Source organism: Spermophilus citellus, assembly GCF_964194105.1.
Source record: "Spermophilus citellus genome assembly, chromosome: 6".
Lineage (NCBI taxonomy): Eukaryota > Metazoa > Chordata > Mammalia > Rodentia > Sciuridae > Spermophilus > Spermophilus citellus.
The window spans coordinates 22,670,112-22,678,161 of record NC_138187.1 but is presented as its reverse complement, the minus strand read 5'-3'; positions in this window follow the sequence as shown (position 1 = coordinate 22,678,161).

Here is an 8,050-nt window from a genome sequence, read left to right as displayed (position 1 = left end):
ACATACAAAAATGACAAAAATGAGAGAAAAAGAAAGAAATAAGTGTATATGTATATGCACATGACTCAGAACCAATCAGCACAGCCAGAATTCACAAGTACCCGTGCTCCCTCCATGTCTCTCTCTCTCTCTCTCTCTCTCTCTCACACACACACACAACACACACACACACACACACACACACACACACACACACAAGAAAACATGAAAAGAAAAAGAAAAAAACCCAAAACTCAATAAAGACTGAAGGAATCTCTTCCACTGAGGGTCAGAATAGTTGACCAGGGTGGGTGGTCACTATTTGTGTCCTGCGGTATTTCTTTCCAGTTCTTGAGTTAGGTACTGATAAAGCAAGGGATGGGGTTGTTGACCTTTTCCTGTTTTTGTGTTGATCACAAGCTGCTGGTTGGAGTGGCTTAAGGCTGAAGCCAAAGCCATTTGATGTGAGACTCAGCCTTTTGATGTGAGACACAGGAGGCGGACTGGGTTAGGATGTGCTGTGAGTTGGCATCTTGTCCATTCATAGCCCTTAAGTGCACTCCCAGGGTACTGCAGGCTTCTGAGAGGGGTGTTCCAGCAGGTGGCAGCTGTGGTCTCATCAGGTCTCAAGGTGGGGTCATTGGAGAGTGAAGGTCAACCTACACTTTGGGCCAGACAGTAGTCATTTCTTATGCAGGTCTGGTTCTCAGGAGCCTCCCAAGAAATCTAGTGTGGGGCAGGGTGAATCTCCACTCACTGTTGCCCACAAGCAGAGCCTACCCCTGCTCAGGCGCTTCAGCTCTTTATTTATGACTTCGAACGTTTACTTCACCATTATTCAGCCAACTGTCATTCATTCTGTTTCCTTTTTTTAGCCACAATACTTTGTACACATCTTTCTGCATATGTGCAAATATTCTTAATAAAAATTCCTGAGAATTGGAATTAATGGGTCAAATATGTGTGCATTTATAAAATTTCCAAAATTTGATAAAAAATCATCCTCTAAAATTTTAAACTTAAGCTTATTTTCTGGAAAACCTATTTGATCACTGAAAATATGTGCTGGGTGCTCCACATGTATGTTGCAAATAATTTTAGTATTTTTCAAAAATTATTAGGAAGATTTATCTGGAACTTAAGTCATTGCTATTTGTTCACTGGCCATAGTACTTGATTCTTACATTTTTTAAAAACTTCATTCTTATTTTTGTAACTTACTCTTTCTAAAATTATCTGTTTACCACATTCTCTTGCTTTCCTGTGCACTTATTCCTTGTCATGAAAGTGTCTCCTGCAAGCAAATCCCATTGTTTTTATGTTTCTGAAAGGCTAGTAGAGAGCAAGATACACCCAAAGCTACTGTTTTGTTTCTGGGAGGAATACCCCTCCTGACTCTTGAAACCAGGTTGCAGGATTCTTTTCCTTAGGGAGAAAAGAGTGGCAGAGATCTGCACTGGCATTTTTTCCCTGGAAAGCAGAACTGGGATGTCTAATGGGACACTGGCTGTAGTGAATCCTCCTGCACCCTGATGAGACCCCAGGGCCCAGCGCAGGAGCATTGGTGGCTTCCCTGCACCCTATGCTCCTCAAGCTGGGTCCTGAGTGCAGACTGGTGACTGCCTGAGGAGTTCAGTGTGCATACTGAGGCCTGGCATTTGTGGGGTGATGGTACCCTGATTGCCTGGTTATATGTCTGAAGAAGCTCAGTGAGCTGGGCAAGTACACCTGTGATCCTAGCCCCTGGTGGCTGCCTCTGCCAGGTGTCCACAAGCAGCTTCTTCCCGGATCCCGGACAACCCTGGAGCCCACCATCCACACCTGGGGAAGGTGGTGGTCAAGGTGGTGGCAGTGATGAGTGCAAGGCGCAGGACAGAGTGTATTTCCGGATGTGTCTCTTGGATGTTTTACTATGGGTAAACACACTGCCGTGTATCCAGAGTCAGTGTGAGTCAGCTATGGGTATATGTGATGTGGAAAAACCTTGACAAAATAATATTTAGTAAAAGTTAAGTTCCAGAAGAAAAGTGAAATGACTGATATAAAATAAACATATATTAAAGATTTATTCAACTCCACAAGGGATAGAGGCTGATGTAATAATCAGTTCAAAAGAAGTAAAATAAAACAAAACAAATTTATATGGAGTGAAGAAGCAGTGAAATCAATGTTCAAATAGAGGTAAAACTTGTTTCCTCTGAGGTGGAGAGGAGGTCAGCTCAGTCCATCTAACAGTTTGTACATCACAGACAAGTACTATTTTACACAGCTTTCAGTCATCAATAATTGATGATGTTGTGAAAACCTGCCATAGGCATGGAGTGGTGTCCTCTGGGGACCATACAGTGCACCATGCTCAGTCCTCCACACGCACACAGCAACTGGTGATGCTGAGAGGCCCAAAGCCCAGGGTTTGCAGCAGTTTTATACATTCTTTGGAGAAGGCAGGGACCCCCACATACATCATAGCATCTCTTATCAAATCATCACACACCACTGGAAAATCAAATAACAACTCTAAAACATGATTAGCACATTCATTGGTGGGAACAAGTTGGGTAGGGATGATTGGTTACTACAAGAGGGGGATTCATTTGAACTGATTGGTTTAAGCCAAGAGGGGTGTTTGTGCTGAACTACATGGTTTCCCAATACGTTATCAACCACCATAAACTACTGGGAGGGTCATCTGGCATCCCAGGTATTTCCCTGTCTCATGCTGATTGGTGGCTGCTAGGGGCTTGCAGCCTAGCCTGACTGAGTCAGGGACACCTGGTGCAGCAGATCTCTCCTGTTATTTGTAGATAAACAACTTAGCAGGGTGGGAATGTGCCTAGGAGTGCTCTGTGGGTCTTTCCAAGGACAAAGGTGATGTCCCTTCCTTGGACAGGCTTTGCTCTGAGGTAGAGGCTGGTTTTTCATCTTTTATCAACTTTTACACCCCTTTTAGCTGTGTTTTAAAGAACGTTGATAAATTTTACTCCCCTTTGTTAAATGGGATTAGAGAAGCAATGTTTTCTTTTCTTCCCGTAGTTGGCTTGAGTGCACCCACTGCAGAGGGAAATGCCTGCTGGGGGTCTAAGAACTTTGATACCTCGCTTTTTCTTTTTCTCAAAATCCTGTCCTCATTATTAAATTGGCATTAACTGGCTTTGAGAACAGGAACCGAACTTTTAGTCACAAATTTTGGCACCCCAGAGGGGACTTTAGAGGAGCCCCCTCTCTGCTTTCTTGGGGAAGCCTAGCACTTGAAACAACTGCAAGCGGAGGATTAGCTTTTTGAGAGCTGACTACTGGAAAGTTAGGAGATATGCTAGCGTTCCTGGGATCAGACCTAACCAGAGGAGCTAATCCTGTAAGTAAAAGGAGGGACTGAGGGACTCCCAGCAGCTGCCGAAGCCCCTTTTGCTTCAAGGAACCTCCCTCATTTCTTCCCTGCACTGTAAGGATTGCTCCATCTCTGTCTACTTAAAAAGAAGGGGACACTGAATGCAGTAAAGTCACCACACTGAGACCCTTGATTTTACACTTCTGGTTGCCCCTATGTGAGAACATCTGGTCCACTCATGGGGAAATCTATGGTGCCACTGATGTAGGAGTCATAATTAAATGGGAGTTAAAAACCTGGGGAGATTTTTCTCTTATCTGGTCTGTCTGTTTTAAAGGTTATTATAGATTCTTTCTTGGGGATGATCTTGGCTGAATGTGTATCTAAAAGATGATTTTTAATTGTAACAACCTGGTATCTGAATGGGTTTTTGAAGCATTGCACAATCTTGCAGTTAAAAGTTGGGTTTAGGTAATTGTTTAGTTTATGATTTCAGATAATTCATGCCAGAGAACTTAAATACTTAGGATGAAAAATTAAAGAACTCTACTTCCAAGTTGGCAAGTAACTCCCAATCATTTAGTTTTATTTTTTCATCAGTTTTTGAACTGGGTAGCCTGGGAGGATTTCACTAGGTGTACCAGTGCATTAATTTGGGCAAGGATAGTAAATTATGATATGGTATCTGTTCCCCTCAGTGTGTAGGATTTAGGAAAGGAAAGTGTTGGATTGGGACATTGGTCTGGCTTATTGGAATGACATTGAATAGCAACAGTCTTGGGAATTTTTAAAGCTTAATTTTGGATATACATGGTAGTATGTGGTTCTCTTTTGGAATTTTTTTTCAGGTGATTTAATGTAACTTGATACTACTTTAGGAACTTCAGAACAAAGAAAGTGGCTTAATGATCCTGAAGGAATTTCTTCTGATGGTAGCTTTTATATTATCAAGTAAGATCCTATTTTCAGTTTTGTGTGAGCAAGGTTTTCTGGTGTAGGAAGATGTAAAGGTATGAAATTTTGTGAATTGTGTCTTAAACTTGTATCATAATTTTCAATATCCAAACCTGAAAATTGTGAATTATGGTTAAAATGCCTTAGGCATGAGGCTTCTCCTCAGAATTCCAGTTTTTCTTGCTCCTTCCAGACCTCAGCCAGGACTTAAGTTGAAATGCAATAGAAGAAGCCTTCGAGCTCAGTAGGAGACTGATCTGAGGCCCAAGGGGGGAAAAAAAAAGTAAAGGTGTCTTTTACCTGAACTCAAACTAGATTAAACCAAAAAGTAAATTGTATTGTATTTACTAACTACTGGCCAGTAATTTTTTCTAGGACTCTTGCTTTTTCTTAGATTCTGTATTTTTTGAGCTCATGATTTTGATCCTACAGACCTAAGTTAATGTTTTTCTGGTCAGTTCTATTTTTGATCGACTGTGGAGTTTTTTTAAACATTGCAACGGAGATTTCACCTGAGAAAAGCTACAAGGCCTTGTGTTATGTGTGCACACTTGTGTTATGTGTTGTATATCTGTATGTGTGTATGTCCTTATATCATGCAGTGATATGACAATTGGCAGATATATGAGGAACGCTCATGAAAAATTAAAAAAATGGATCCAAATATCTTTGATTCATGTGATTCAAATGGTTCAATTTATTTAATTTTTTAAAAGAGAGAGTGAGAGAGTGGGGAGAGAGAGAGAGAGAGAATTTTTTTTAATATTTATTTTTTTTTTAGTTCTCGGCAGACACAACATCTTTGTTGGTATGTGGTGCTGAGGATCGAACCCGGGCCGCACGCATGCGAGGCGAGCGTGCTACCCGCTTGAGCCACATCCCCAGCCCTCAAATGGTTCAATTTAAATTGGATAAATAGATGAAAGTAAAGATGTCTTTAAAATTAAGCTTATAAGTTTTTCTAGGTGTTAAAAAAACTAATAAAATGTTGATGTCTATGAAATAATCTGCCTAAATTCAGAAATTTACAAGGATTGTTTCAAAATGTGAACAGAAAAGGAGATTAACAGATGGAAAAGAGAAATTAAAGGTTCTAGGTATGGTTTTAATAGAGGGAAAATGTGGTTTTGGATAAGAGAGTCTATGTGATTAAGTAAATAAGAGGTTTTATGTAAGTGATAAAGAAGGTCTGTGTAAGTTGGAAATATGTGTAAGTTTTTTGAGCAAGTAATCTTTAAAAAAATTAAAAATTATACAACTATGGTTAAACAACAACTGTTATTTTGCAATATTGTAATATGTTATTTCTTTAAGAACTAAATTTGGTTAATATAAAAACATCAATGTAATTGTGGTGCTATTAATGTGTTCATATATTCCAGGTATAAAAGTCTGTAAGAAAAAGAGCATTATATCAAACTGGTGTTTTAAAGTTGTGTGGTAATTTTAGGCTTAAAAGAAAAATATGTTGGAGATTTATTTATATCATTTGTGTTCTATAACTGGACTTGTTATCAATAAGATATATAAAGTTCTATGTTACTTTTTACACTGAGATACAATTTAAATGTATTTTTAAGTTAATGAGAACCTAATCTGTGTAAAGGTTGATATTGTAAAACACAAAAGTACTTTGCTACTTTTCTACAAAAGTTTAAAAGCTTTCAGCCCTTCTTTAATTCACGTTTTAGATATGATATTATATTGTGATATATATATATATATATATATATATATATATATATATATATATTATGATATATATTCATGTGAACTTGAGCAACAATTTATGTAGGCTTTATAAAATGATGTCTAAAAATCAAAGATCAGCTTCAGAACTATAGTACTTAAGATTTATGAAGAGCCCTGCCTTACCTGAGATAAGGCTCTATGTCCCATCTCACAACATGTAAAAATGACTACAAAAGAAGTAGGCCAGATTTCAGTACATTTAAAGTTGTGTCCAAAAGTTGGGTTTTGTCACGATTACTAGGATCTCAAACAGGGGATTATAATGTATAACTCTGCCAAAATTCAAGGTAACTAAATATGTTTTTACTCTTGTAATTCTATTTTGTAGTTTTCTTATAAATGGTCTAAAGATTGCCTGTTAAGGTTTTGCAGAGGTACTGATTTAAGAACACACATCCTGGGTTGATTTAAGATAATGAGTTATCACCTACAGGATAGAGAGATAGGCATTAAAGCCCAGTACTCTTAATATAAGGCTGTTGAAATTTATTTGCTGGATGTTTAAGATTAAGTTTTAAAAATAAAGTTAAATTAAAAGGGCCAAGAAAACCAATATTTGGCTCTTGCCCTCTGAGTCAGTCTGAATCCAGGGAACAAGGGACATCTCTAAAGAGCTTTGCAACTCTGGGCCACATAACCTCCTGATCAGGGAGATTAATGAGATCACTGGAGAACAGAAAGCCAATCAGTGCATTTGCTATGAAGAGGAGGGTCATCAGAGAAGGGAGACATCCCTGATGCTTCTGAGGGAAGCCACATGGTCAAGCAAGGCCTGGACCCATCCTAGCGCAAATGGCACTAGTGGAACTGAGAAGCTGCTGTAAAGTTCCCCCAGGATTCCCATGGAAACTCAGCTGACTGTTAACAATAGATAGAAATAAAAGTCAGTTTGACTGCTTCATCTTAAACACCTAGCAAAGACAGTTAAAGCCAAAACACAGCTATTTCTGGGCATTTTAAATAATAATAATAGTTAAATGTAACTTCCAAGAATAAGTAAACTGGAGGCTACAAAAGAGATTCTTAGGCAGGAATGCCTGATAACTATCAAAAGGAACTGCCAGAGTAGTTTTTAGTTTAAAGCCTACAGCTATTTCTAACCTACACAGGTAGGCTTAGTGTTTGCTAGTATGATTATTCAGCCCTAAGTAACAGAATTAAAGGTTTCTCTATTAGACACAGAGGTCATACTAGTAAAAGGATTTTGCAAGATCAGATGACATTAAATTATTAAACTATCTTAAGGGGAAGGACATCTGTAACCCTGAAAGTTAAATGTTATGTTTACAGTTCTGATAACTGGGGATGTTAAAGCCTGGTGAGGGAACTTCTATACAGTGACACGTTCCATCTGCTGCAACATTCATTCAGTACTCATGGTTTTTGTTTCTCTCATAGAAGCACCCATCCCCAGATGACAACTTGTTTTTCCCCCACCAGACTTCAAACAGAACTGACTTCTGAAAGGGAACTCATGTCCCCTATGTCGTCATCCCTCATGTCGTCTCCCACGTCGTCGAGCCCCCTCATGTTCGACACCCCTTTTCAGCTCTGAAGCAGCCGGAACGAGCCATTGCCCCTTCTCCTTACAGCAATAAAGAGTTTCTAAAATTAGGGGGGAATGAAGCCAGAAATAGATAAACAGTGTAGATAGGTAAATCGAGTCAGGTTGAATCTAGGAAGCCAATTTTGAGTGAGTCTGGGAAATTGAAGACTGTCCCCTGAGGATTACTGTTTATCAAGATGTACAGCCTGCCCAAATAGGCCCCCAACTGAGGGAACCATGATTGGTTCCCAAGTTTCCAGACAAAGAGGGGAATGAAAAACCAGCCTCTACCTCAGAGCAAAGCCTGTCCAAGGAAGGGACATGACCTTTGTCCTTGGAAAGACCCACAGAGTACTCCTAGGCACATTCCCACCCTGCTAAGTTGTTTATCTACAAATAACAGGAGAGATCTGCTGCACCAGGTGTCCCTGACTCAGTCAGGCTAGGCTGCAAGCCCCTAGCAGCCACCAATCAGCATGAGACAGGGAAAT